We start from the raw sequence: 13,588 nt of genomic DNA, 5'->3' as shown, positions 1-13,588 counted from the left end.
GTGATCTTTTTGCATCGTGATTTATTATAATTACATGTATAACGACTTACGAGTGTATATGACAAGAGCTTTTTACTGGTCACGTGAAATGCATAGGCGTCGGAACCGGGGGGAAGGGGCTAGGGGGGGACTTAGCCCCCCACCTTTTTTCCAAATATATACTTACCAGGAACGTTGCTTCCTAGGTCTAGCCCACCATGCAGTTTTCACTTTTTATTTTTTATTTTTTTTTATTTTAATTTTTTTTTTTGCTAGTCAGGTTTTTTTAAGGTATCATTTATTTATACACTTAGCCACCCCCCCCCCCTTTCAATTTGCTTCCGACGCCAATGCATTTAAAAGAAGACAGTAACCAGTCATTTACCTAAATAAATCTAAAATGCAATACAAATTACAAGAATACAATACAAGTTTGTGAGCAGGAAAAAACCCACAGAACCCTTGGAAATCCAGATGAGATCGGGGGCCTATAGGAGGGGTAGGCATTCCCTTCGGACCGGTCACACTGTGAGGTCGTTGTATTGATTATGTATAATAGACCACCCCTTTGTCAAGTTTAGAGCTAAATCAAAGGCTTAACTGGGCCTAAATACTAACAGCATTACACCAGCAAAAAAAAAAAAAAAAAAAAAAAAACTGCATGTGTGCAGTAAATAAAAGGAAATTATCAAACCTTCATGCTGTGGTAAATATCTGATTTTTTTTTTTTTTATTAAATCTTAGTATTGTACACATGATTTTAATTTTGGATCACAATTTCAAACTTACTAAATAAACACCAAAAGAGTATTCTCATGTGACCCCCAACCCCCAACCCCCCCAACCCCCCCCCCCCCCCAAAAAAAAACGAGTTTGCATCTGTAGTTCTTTACGGTCATGCCCTCAGTCATGCAAAATTTCTGCCCAAGGGTAATTGCTAAAATGTTTTATTCAGGAGGTAGAAATAAAATCAGTGCAGGCTTCTGTAAAGCAATTTCGCCAATTTTTTTAGGGACGCATTGTATTTATGCTTATATCTGCGGTAGAATATAATACATACACTTCTAAAATGTTGCTCAGGTGACACACACTTTCCTTTTTCTAGTGTAAAACTATCTTACCACAGCCTAAATGTTAGAATAAGATCAATTCCATTCTAGAGGCAAAAAGTGGCCTCTCATGGCTTGAGATAAAATTATAAATCACAGTACTTAAAATTTTCACGACGAACGCATATGTTTAGAGTTCATATGTGACACAAAATCATGCATGCAAGTACATTATGTACATGTATGAATATATTTATAATATATACAGATGCATAGATTCCAAGAACGCTTTACATTTCTGTGAAAAAATATACTGTGAAATTGAACCTGAAATATAATGTGAATTTTGATTTTGTGATATAACGAGAACCAGGAATTTTTATACTCCAAGGCAAGGAACAAATAAAATACTCTAGTACATTTGTTTAATTATGAATTAAATCCTACATGTACAGAACCTTTTTTTCATGAATCAAATCAAGTCTATCCCCTAGGAAAAGAGCTTATTTTACAGTATGTATGAAAAAATCTTTATCAATGTTCTATTTAAGAACAGCAACAGTATGATTAATCATATAAATTTTGAAGCTTCCTCAGGGAATATTAATTATAGATTTGTTCAATTCTTGGGTATGGTTGAGCCATTTACAGTGATTAAAGTTTTACATAAAAATAGATTTTTAAAGTGAAAATACGGCGCATCTCTTCAAAAATTCAGAAAATTACAAATTTCATCAGTAAATAATTCTGATTATTTCATTAAAATTAACAATTATTTATGGCCCATAGATATATACATCGCAACGTGTTCGAGGTTCCACATTCCATGCTATGCACGCATGCGTATAGTTTTCATAAACAAAACAGCATGGTAAGAGAGGGAAGTCCGGTAGGCCTACTTCATTGAAAAAGTCGACCAAAACGGAAAACAAAACCAAAAATAGGGCTTGAAATTAAAAACCAACTTTCCTGACAAAAATTAAGTTGGGAGATTAATATAATCATTGGACGAAAAAGAAACGGGATCTCGGCGACATTCACTGGGGCTCACGAAGGTTCTACCCTACAGGTTTGTTGATACATGCTATCATTTCTCTTATCTTCATGGCTTTCAAAGAAAAAAAATCAGTGTAAACTCAACGTAAAAATGCACTTATAACATATAAAAATTATTGCCATTTGAAGTGCAAATTGTATTGGAACTGCAGAAAGATATTTTGTTTGACATTTTGCCGCGATGACGTATGATTTTGTGGATTTTCCTTTCCTGCACCCCAATATACAAGACGTCAACATTTGTACTTAATCATGTTAAATTCGTCTGAATACAGACTAATATGTTAACTATTATTAATTTACCGGAGAGTTAAGATATTTTGTTTCACAGAATTGCTTTTACTTAATATCCCATTATAATTGTAAACCCTACATTGTATGCACGTGCCATTTCAGAATTCACGTGGTACAAGTAAACAGATTTAAGTTGTACGACCCGTGATTTTACGGCAGTTTCTAATTACGTTAATTTTGTATGAGAAGGGAATATTTATTTTTCTCAGATGCTTACTTCCAACTTTTTACCTTATTCCTGAATGATATATCGGGTGAATTTGAATGGAAAAGCTCACGATTTGCAGTCGTATTGCCGCTTTAAAAAAGAGTTTTAAGAAATCTTTCAAAACTACATGTACTATTCCGATGAAAAAGTTAAGTTTGAAATATCCTAAGGTAGTGTAAATAATGTTTAATTAAATTCTAATTCAGGAACCCATTAGAGGTAAGGTGGAGCCACACCAGATATTTTATGTATATATGGATTACTAGTTTTTAGGAAAATCTTCCTCTTAAGAACAACAAGGACTTGGTAAGTCACATTGATAGGAAATTATATATACTCTTTGTATAGTTCATATTGTGTATAAATTCTGTTCAAATCATTTCCTCTATGCATGGGGTGGGGCCAAGATAGGTGATCAAATTTTTTACATAGGAACATATAGAAAAAAACAATGCACTTCTACTTGATTGATATGCTTTTCTTTGAAGTCGATATATTTATGGATCAACCTCATATAAGGGTTATATTTCTGAATTTATCAATTCACCTGAACTGAAAGCTCAAGTGAGCTTTTCTGATCATTCAATGGCCGTCGACTCTCCGTCCATCTGTCTGTAAACTTCACGTTTTCAACCAATTTTAACCAAACTTCGTACAAAGCATTTTTGGGTAAAGGGGAGTTTAACTTGTTAAAATGAAGGGCCAAGTCCCTATCCAAGGGGAGATAATCAAGAAAATGCAAAAATAGGGTGGGGTCACTAAATAAAACTTCTAAAGAACCACTGAGCCAGAAAAGCTTACACTTCTGTGGAAGCATTCTGAGGTAGAGTAGATTCTAAATTGTTCAAATCACGATCTCCGGGGGTTGGGCGGGGCCACAATAGGGTGTCACAAGTGACATTGTGTCAATGTTTAATATTAGCTTATTGTACAGGATTTGGTAAGAGTTATCTTTATTTTGGCATTAGGAGTTATCGTTTATTTCATTTACGCACTATTGGTCACTGAGTTGTATTTGTTCTATTTTTATCAACGTATACTCGTCGAACCCGTTTGAGTAGTTTGGTCAGTTATTTATACTGGGTGTTGGCTAGTGTGTGTCAGATGAGCTCTGGACGCCGTGAGTTATACTTTACCCATGCTTAGTGATCTTGGGTGTGCCTTTATATAACCCATGCTGTGTGAACTTGGGTGTGTTTTAGCTGTTTCCCCTGCTGTGTGATCTTGGGATTCAGGGATGTTTTGTAGCGGCGTTGAGAGCAAGACCTGGGGGCCGACAGTATGGTTTTTATGTATAAAATGCCACAGCTCAGTAAGTTTTTACACTTTACAATATTTTTTGTTGTTAGCTTTAAAGAGCAATTTTCTATGTAAAATTGTTAGCATTATAGCGAGAATGTATATATTTACGCTGTGATTCATTTACTTGTTAAGCGACAAATATGTGTTTTCTTCTGTAATTTATTTGTAATATCTAGTATATTGAACAGATATGTGTTTCGAACATTTTATTAGAAAACCCTATGAAAATTGTAGGTGACCAAAATTGTATATTAAGCTTTTGTTCTGGACGGGAGAATTGGTGTACGTGTGGGGCTACTTAGGATATGGTGGACCGGACGGGACACTATGGTGGACAATATGGTGGACCATGCACGTGGTGTGAAGTGTGAATCTGTCCAGTGATGACCATGATTGAACTTTTGGCCGTTTTCATGTTTATTGTACATATGTAGATAAATTTATTGTTAATTTTTATAAATCTTGTTGTTTCTTGGTATACAGGAGGTCTTACAAAATATTATTTATTTTGGTTTGTAAATTCTGATTTAACGAATCCATCACAACTTGAGGTCAGTTGTGACATAGGGAATCAAAGTTTTACAGAGAAATATATAGGGAAAAACTTTAAAAATCCTCTTTAAAAACCATTAGGCTAGGAAAGCTGCAACTTATATGGAAGCATCCTTGTGTAGTGAAGAGTCTAAATTGTTCAAAGCATGACCCTGGTGTTAGCGAGGGGCAACAATGGGGAATCCAAGTTTTATTTTGCAATATAAATGAAAAATCTTTAAAAATCTTCTTCTCAAGAACCACTGGGCCAGGAAAGCTGAAAATTATATGGAAGCATCCTGGGATAATGCAGAATCTAAATTGTTTAAATCATGACCCCCAGGCGGTAGGGCAGGTTTACATTGAAATAAATAGAATTATTTTAAAAAATCTTCTTCTCAAGAACCACTAGGCCGGGAAAGCTGTAACTTATGTGGAAGCATCCTGGGATAATGCAGATTCTAAATTGTTTAAATCATGACCCCCCGGCGGTTGGGCAGGTTTACATTGAAAAAAAACCAGAATTATTTTTAAAAATCTTCTCAAGAACCACTAGGCCAGGAAAGCTGTAACTTATGTGGAAGCATCCTGGGATAATGCAGATTCTAAATTGTTTACACTGAAATAAATAAAATTATTTTAAAAAATATTCTTCTCAAGAACCACTTGGTCTGGAAAGGTGAAACTTATGTGGATGCGTCCTGGGAAAGTGTAGATCTAAAGTATTCAAATCATGACCCTCAGGGGTATAGGGCGGGGCTACAATAGGAAATCCAATCTTACATTGAAATCTTTAAAAATCTTCTTCTCAAGAACCACTGGGCCTAAAAAGCTGAAACTTATATGCAAATATCCTGGGATAGTGTAGATTCTAAATTGTTGAAATCACGACCCCTGGAGGTAGGACGGGCGGGGCCACAATAGGGAATCCAAGTTTCACATATATGAAAAAATGTTTCAAAAAACCAATCACGGGAACCAGAAAAGCTGAAACTTATTTGGAAGCATCCTGGGGTAGTGTGGATTTTAAACTGTTCAAATCGTTATCCCGGGGGTAGGTCAGGTCACAATAGGTATTACAAGGGGGAGAATCTGGTGTAGAACAGCATGACCAAAGTTACTCAGGTGAACGTTTTGGCACATGGGCCTCTTGTATAATATTTGTCAGTGAAAATGTTTCATTCTTATAGAAATGTTTCAACTTAATTAGGTCTTTCCACCTTTCTGTGGAAAGACCTATTGAAATTCTTCTGTTTATTATTATTAGGTCTTTCCACCTTTCTGTGGAAAGACCTATTGATTTCCTTCTGTTTCTTCTTTTCCATTATTATTATTTTTCCGCCGTGTGATTTTGAGTTTCAAGATATATCGAAAAGATTTATAGTCCATAAGAATTTTCTTCATAAAAGATTATTGCAGTTGACCCTGCATAAATGAACCTTGATCCCTTTCTTCTGGAGTGGAAAGACCTATTGATTTCCTTCTGTTTCTTCTTTTCCATTATTATTATTTTTCCCCGTTGATTTTGAGTTTCAAGATATATCGAAAAGATTTATAGTCCATAAGAATTTTCTTCGTAAAAGATTATTGCAGTTGACCCTGCATAAATGAACCTTGATCCCTTTCGGAGTTACGACCCCTTTGCAAGAAATGCTTGTTATCGCTACTCCTCAGAAACCATCAACCACAGGGGTATGAAACCTTCACCAATGTCTTCGACTAATTAAGGGGACTCTTCAATCTATTCATTGCGAAAGCATTTGCTGACCCCTTCAATGAGTTATTGCCCCTGAAACTTTTTGAATTTTACAAATAATTAAAAATTTTCAAAACGAGAAGTCGTAGAGACATGGGACCAACTGCATAAGATTCATTGACCTTTGACCTTATAATTCTTGTAAAAGTCAAAGGTCAAGGTCATTCCAAAAATGAGAAAATTAGCTCTTTTTGTATCTCTTTTGTCTTTCAACATATACTTAATGTCTATGCATCATTAAAATGTACTCTTAAAACTGTTTCAAAGATTTCATTCTTGTCCCCTAACATGAACCCATTTTAAAGTTATTGCCCCTTGTGCTAAATATCCTTGTTATCGCTACTCCTCTGAAACCGTAAACCATAAAGGTATGAAACCTTCACCAATGGTTTTGCCTAATTATGGGGAATCTTCAATCTATTCATTGCGATAGCATTTGATAACCCCTTCAATGAGTTATTGCCCCTGAAACTTTTTGAATATTACAAATAATTAAAAATTTTCAAAACGACAGGTCGTAGAGACATGGGACCAACTGCTTAAGATTCATTGACCTTTGACCTTCAAATTCATGTAAAAGTCATAGGTCAAGGTCATTCCAAAAATGGAAAATTTAGCTCTTTTTATATCTCTTTTGTCTTTTAACATATACTTAATGTCTATGCATCATTAATATGTACTCTTAAAACTGTTTCAAAGATTTCAGTCTTGTCCCCTAGTATTAACCCTTTTAAAAGTAATTGCCCCTTGTGCAAAAAACCTTGTTATCGCTACTTTTCGGAAACCGTAGACTGTAGAGACACCAAACCTTCACTAATGTGTTAAGGATCTTTAGGCCTAACTTCACTGTATAAATGCGAAAGGATCTGATGACCCCTTATATGAGTTATTGCCCTTTAAGTTCTTTGTACTTACTATTAAACCTTATAACTTGAAAACTATAAGTCATAGAAGCATGGGGGAAACTGCATTGTGACCCTTGACCTTTGACCTTGAATATTTTTTCAAGGTCAAAGGTCAAGGTCATTCTTTTTTTTTTAAATTTTCATTTTTTCTACACTTTAAGAAAGTTCTGGTTTCTTTTTCATGGAATTTAATTTTTAGGAGTCAGGTATAAAACAAATTTAAAATTCAAAGAAGGTGGAAAGACCTCTTATTGTTCTGTGAACAATAAGTCTCCTAGTTCTTTTTAGGTCTTTCCACCTTTCTGTGGAAAGACCTATTGAAATTGTTCTGTTTATTAGGTCTTTCCACCTTTCTGTGGAAAGACCTATTGATTTCCTTCTGTTTCTTTTTTTCCTTTTTATTAGGTCTTTCCACCTTTCTGTGGAAAGACCTCTTGAAATGCTTATGTTTATTATTATTATTTTTCTTCCCAGACTTTTGAAACCGCAAGACTTATCGAAAAACTTTATAGTTCATGAAACTGGATATCAAAAGTTATTCTGAAAAACGACAGCCCTTGTTTGAACTTTGACCCCTTTCGAAGTTATTGCCCCTTTCGCTAGAAATGCTTGTTATCGCTACTCCTTCGAAACCGTAAACCGTACAAATATGAAACCTTCACTAAAGTCTTCGACTAATTGAGAGGACTCTGGAATCTATTCATTGCGAAAGTCTTCGGTGACTTCTTCAATGAGTTATTGCCCCTGAAACTTTCTGAATTTTAGAAATTATTAAAAATTTTCAAAACGAGAAGTGATAGAGACATGGGACCAACTGCATAAGATTCATTGACCTTTGAGCTTAAAATTCATGTAAAGGTCAAAGGTCAAGGTCATTCCAAAACTGAGAAATTTAGTTCTTTTTATATCTTTTTTGTCTCTCAACATATACAAACTGTCTTAGCATCATAAATAAGTACTCTTGAAACTATTTACTTATCGAAAGATTCAATTCGTATTCCGTAAGATTGACCCTATTAAAAGTTACCGCCCTTTGTGCGGAAAACCTTGTTATCGCTACTACTTCGAAACCATAAACCGTACAAATATGAAACCTTCACTAAAGTCTTCGACTAATTGAGAGGACTCTGGAATCTATTCATTGCGAAAGTTTTCGGTGACCCCTTCAATGAGTTATTGCCCCTGAAACTGTTTTAATTTTAGAAATAATTAAAAATTTTCAAAACGAGAAGTGAAAGAGACATGGGACCAACTGCATAAGATTTATTGACCTTTGACCTTCAAATTAATTTCAAGGTCAAAGGTCAAGGTCATTCCAAATATGAGGAATAAATTTCTTTCAATAGCTTTTATATCCTCAAACATATACTATCTATCTTCTGTCTGTAACATGCACTCTTAATACTCTTTTAATGATTTTTTTCTTGTACCCTAAGATTGACCCTTTGAAAAGTTATTGCCCCTTGTGCGAAAAACCTTATTATCGCTACTCCTTTGAAACCATAGACCGTAGAGACACCAAACCTTCACTGATGTTTTAAGGGTCTAAAGACCTAACTTCACTGTATCAGTGCTAAAGAATCTGATGACCCCTTATATGAGTTATTGCCCTTTAACTTCTTTGTACTTACTATTAAACATGATAACTTGAAAACTATAAGTCGTAGAAGCATGGGGTCAATTGCATTGGGACCCTTGACCTTTGACCTTGAACATTTTCTCAAGGTCAAAGGTCAAGGTCATTCCATTTTTTTTTTAATTTTCATTTCTCTATGCTTTAAGACCATTTTGGATTCTTTTTCATGGAATTTAATTTTAAGGAGTCAGATATATAACAAATTTGAAATTCAAAGAAGGTGGAAAGACCTCTTATTGTTCTGTGAACAATAAGTCTCCTAGTTTTTTATTATTTTTCCGCCGTGTGATTTTGAGTTTCAAGATTTATCAAAAAGATTTTAAGTTCATAAGAATGTACTCCATAAAAGATTTTTGCAGTTGACCCTGTGTATATGAACTATGACCCCTTTCGGAGTTATTACCCCTTTCGCAAAAAAGCTTGTTATCGCTACTCCTTCGAAACCATAAATCGTAGAGAAATGAAACCTTCACTAATGTCTTTGAATAATTTAGTAGACATTTCATTGATTCATTGCGAAAGTATTCATTGACCCCTTCAATGAGTTATTGCCCCTGGAAGTTTTTGAATTTTACAAATAATTAAAAATTTTCAAAACGAGAAAATGTAGAGACATGGGACCAACTGCATAAGATTCATTGACCTTTGGTCTTGAAATTTATGGAAAGGTCAAAGGTCAAGGTCATTCCAAAAATGAGAAATTAAGCTCTTTTCATATCTCTTTTGTCTTTTAACATACATTTAATATCTATGCATCATTAATATGTACTCTTAAAACTGTTTCAAAGATTTCATTCTTGTCCCCTAAGATTAACTTCTTTAAAAGTTATTGCCCCTTGTGCAAAAAACCTTGTTATCGCTACTCCTCCGAATCCGTAGACCGTAGAGACACCAAACCTTTACTAATGTCTGAAGGGTCTTTAGGCCTAACTTCACTGTATAAGTGCAAAAGGATCTGATGACCCTTTATATGAGTTATTGCCCTTTAACTTCTTTGTACTTACTATTAAACCTTATAACTTGAAAACTATAAGTGGTAGAAGCATGGGGTCAATTGCATTGTGACAGTTGACCTTTGACCTTGAATATTTTTTCAAGGTCAGAGGTCAAGGTCATTCAATTTTTTTTAACTTTCATTTTTTCTATGCTTTAAGAGAGATTTTGTTTCTTTTTCATGGAATTTAATTTTTAGGAGTCAGATATAAAACAAATTTGAAATTCAAAGAAGGTGGAAAGACCTCTTATTGTTCTGTGAACAATAAGTCTCCTAGTTATTATTCTTCTCATTTATTATTTTTCCGCCGCATGTTTTTTTGTTTGAAGATTTATCGAAAAGATTTATAGTCCATAAGAATGTACTCTGTAAAAGATTATTGCAGTTCACCCTGCGTAAATGAACCTTGATCCCTTTCAAAGTTATTGCCCCTTTCGCGAGAAATGCTTGTTATAGCTACTCCTTCGAAACCGTAAATCGTAGAGGTATGAAACCTTCACTAGTGTCTTCGACTAATTAAGGGGACTCTTCAATCTATTCATTGCGAAAGGATTCGGTGACCCCTTCTATGAGTTATTGCCCCTGAAACTTTTTGAATTTTACAAAAAAATAAAAATTTTCAAAACAAGAAGTTGTAGAGGCATGGGACCAACTGCATTAGATTCATTGACCTTTGAGCTTAAAATTCATGCAAAGGTCAAAGGTCAAGGTCATTCCAAAAATGAGAAATTTAACTCTTTTTGTATCTCTTTTGTCTTTCAACATATATTTAATGTCTATGCATCATTAATATGTACTCTTATAACAGTTTCCAAGATTTTATTCTTGTCCCCTAAGATTAACCCTTTTAAAAGTTATTGCCCCTTGTGAGAAAAACCTTGTTATCGCTACTCCTCCGAAACTGTAGACCCTGGACACACCAAACTTTTACTAATGTCTTAAGGGTCGTTAGGCCTAACTTCACTGTATAAGTGCAAAAGAATCAGATGACCCCTTATATGAGTTATTGCCCTTTAAGTTCTTAATACTTACTATTAAACCTTATATCTTGAAAACTATAAATGGTAGAAGCATGGGGTTAATTGCAATATGACCCTTGACCTTTGACCTTGAAAATTGTTTAAAGGTCAAAAGTCAAGGTAATTTCAAAAAAAAAATTTTTTTTTTACATTTTCATTTTTTTTCAAGCCATTTCCCGTAAAATTAAATTTAGAGAGTAAATCATAAAACTATAAGAAATTTAAAAAGGTGGAAAGACCTCTTATTGTTCTGTGAACAATAAGTCTCCTAGTTTATTTTTTTTATTATTTTTCCGCCGCATGTTTTTTTGTTTGAAGATTTATCAAAAAGATTTATAGTCCATAAGAATGTACTCCTTGAAAGATTATTGCAGTTCACCCTGCGTAAATGAACCTTGACCCCTATCGAAGTTATTGCCCCTTTTGCAAGAAATGCTTGTTATCGCTACTCCTCTGAAACCGTAAACCGTAGAGGTATGAAACCTTCACCAATGTCTTCGACTAATGAAGTGGACTCTTCAATCTATTCATTGTGAAAGCATTCAGTGAACCCTTCAATGAGTTATTCCCCCTGAAACTTTTTGAATTTTACAAATAATTAAAAATTTTCAAAACAAGAAGTCGTAGAGACATGGGACCAACTGCATAAGATTCATTGACCTTTGACCTTAAAATTCATGTAAAGGTCAAAGGTCAAGGTCATTCCAAAAATGAGAAAATTAGCTCTTTTTGTATCTCTTTTGTCTTTCACAATATACTTAATGTCTATGCATCATTAATATGTATTCTTAAAACTGTTTCAAAGATTTCATTCTTGTCCCCAAACATTAACCCTTTTAAAAGTTATTGCCCCTTGTGCGAAAAACCTTGTTATCGCTACTCCTCCGAAACTGTAGACCCTAGCTACACCAAACCTTCACTAATGTCTTAAGGGTCTTTAGACCTAACTTCACTGTATAAGTGCAAAAGAATCTGATGACCCCTTATATGAGTTATTGCCCTTTAACTTCTTTGTACTTACTATTAAACCTTATAACATTAAAAATATAAGTCGTAGAAGCATGGGGTCAATTGCATTGTGACCCTTGACCTTTGACCTTGAATATTTTTCAAGGTCAAGGTCATTTCTATTTTTTTTTTTTTTTAAATTTTTGCTATCCTTTAAGACAATTTTGGTTTCTTATTTATGGAATTTAATTAGGTCTTTCCACCTTTCTGTGGAAAGACCTATTGATTTCCTTCTGTTTCTTCTTTTCCTTTTTTATTATTTTTCCGCCGTGTGATTTTTTGTTTCAAGATTTATCGAAAAGATTTATAGTCTATAAGAATGTACTCCGTAAAAGATGTTTGTAGTTGACCCTGCGTAATTGAACCTTGACCGCTTTCGAAGTTATTGCCCCTTTCACAAGAAATGCTTGTTATCGCTACTCCTCAGAAACCGTAAACCGCAGAGGTATGAAACCTTTACGAATGTCTTTGACTAATTATGGGGACTCTTCAATCTATTCATTGCAAAAGTATTCGGTGACCCCTTCAATGAGTTATTGCCCCTGAAACTTTTTGAATTTTACAAATAATTAAAAAAATTCAAAACAAGAAGTCATAGAGACATGGGACCAACTGCATAAGATTCATTGACCTTTGACCTTAAAATTCATATAAGGTCAAAGGTCAAGGTCATTCCAAAAATGAGAAAATTAGCTTTTTTGTATCTCTTTTGTCTTTCAACATATACTTAATGTCAATGCATCATTAATATGTACTCTTAAAACTGTTCCAAAGATTTCATTCTTGTCCCCTAAGGTAAAACCTTGTCCCCTAAGGTCAATTGCATTGTGACCCTTGACCTTTGACCTTGAATATTTTGTCAAAATCAAAGGTAAAGGTCATTCCAAAAATTAGAAATTAAGCTCTTTTTATATCTCTTTTGTCTTTAAACATATGCAAACAGTCTCTGCATCATTAAACTATTTCAAAGATTTCATTTTTGTTCCCCAAGATTGACCCTATCAAAAGTTATTGCCCCTTATGCGAAAAACATTGTTATCGCTACAGCTTCAAAACTGTAGACCGTAGAGGCATGAACTCTTCACTAATGTCTTAAGGGTCTTTAGGCACACCTTCATTGTATAAGTACTAAAGGATTTAATGACCCTTTATATGAGTTATTGCCCTTTAACTTCTTTGCACTTAATATTTAAACTTATAACTATAGAACTAAAAGTCGTAGAGGCATGGGGTCAATTGCAATGTGACCCTTAACCTTTGACCTTGAAGATCTGATCAAGGTCAAAGGTCAAGGTCATTTAAAAAAAAAAAATTTTTTAATTTTCATTTTCTTTTTTTAAGCCATTTCCCTAAAAATTAAATTGGAGAGTTAAATATAAAACTATAAGAAATTTAAAAAGGTGGAAAGACCTCTTATTGTTCTGTGAACAATAAGTCTCCTAGTTTTAAAACAAAATTGAAATTCAAAGAAGGTGGAAAGACCTCTTATTGTTCTTTGAACAATAAGTCTCCTAGTTATTATAGTAAACTTCTCCTAAAAAATGGATTAAGAAAAAAATAAAAGAGAGCATGATTCGAACACATTTCTCAATACAAGTCCGTTTAAGCAGCTCCTTGTGTAGTAGTTACATAATCAACAGTGTGATATGGGGTAAATGACTTGTACCATAGTTTTCAAAAATCATTCATAATTAAGTCAGCTTAGGAATCGGTCGGACTGGTTCGCGTGATTGAAACATTAAGTGTTTGGTTTCAAAAATGCATTTGGATTTTATATGATTTTATGCTCCTTCGTGTCCTTCTGTCCACGTCCATCGAATATAGGGTAAGTGATTTGTATACAATACTTTT

This window comes from Saccostrea cucullata, unplaced genomic scaffold (assembly GCF_032062105.1).
Source record: "Saccostrea cucullata isolate Sc308-1 unplaced genomic scaffold, CSIRO_AGI_Scuc_v1 ctg146, whole genome shotgun sequence".
Lineage (NCBI taxonomy): Eukaryota > Metazoa > Mollusca > Bivalvia > Ostreida > Ostreidae > Saccostrea > Saccostrea cuccullata.
Note: the sequence above shows the minus strand (reverse complement) of the source record.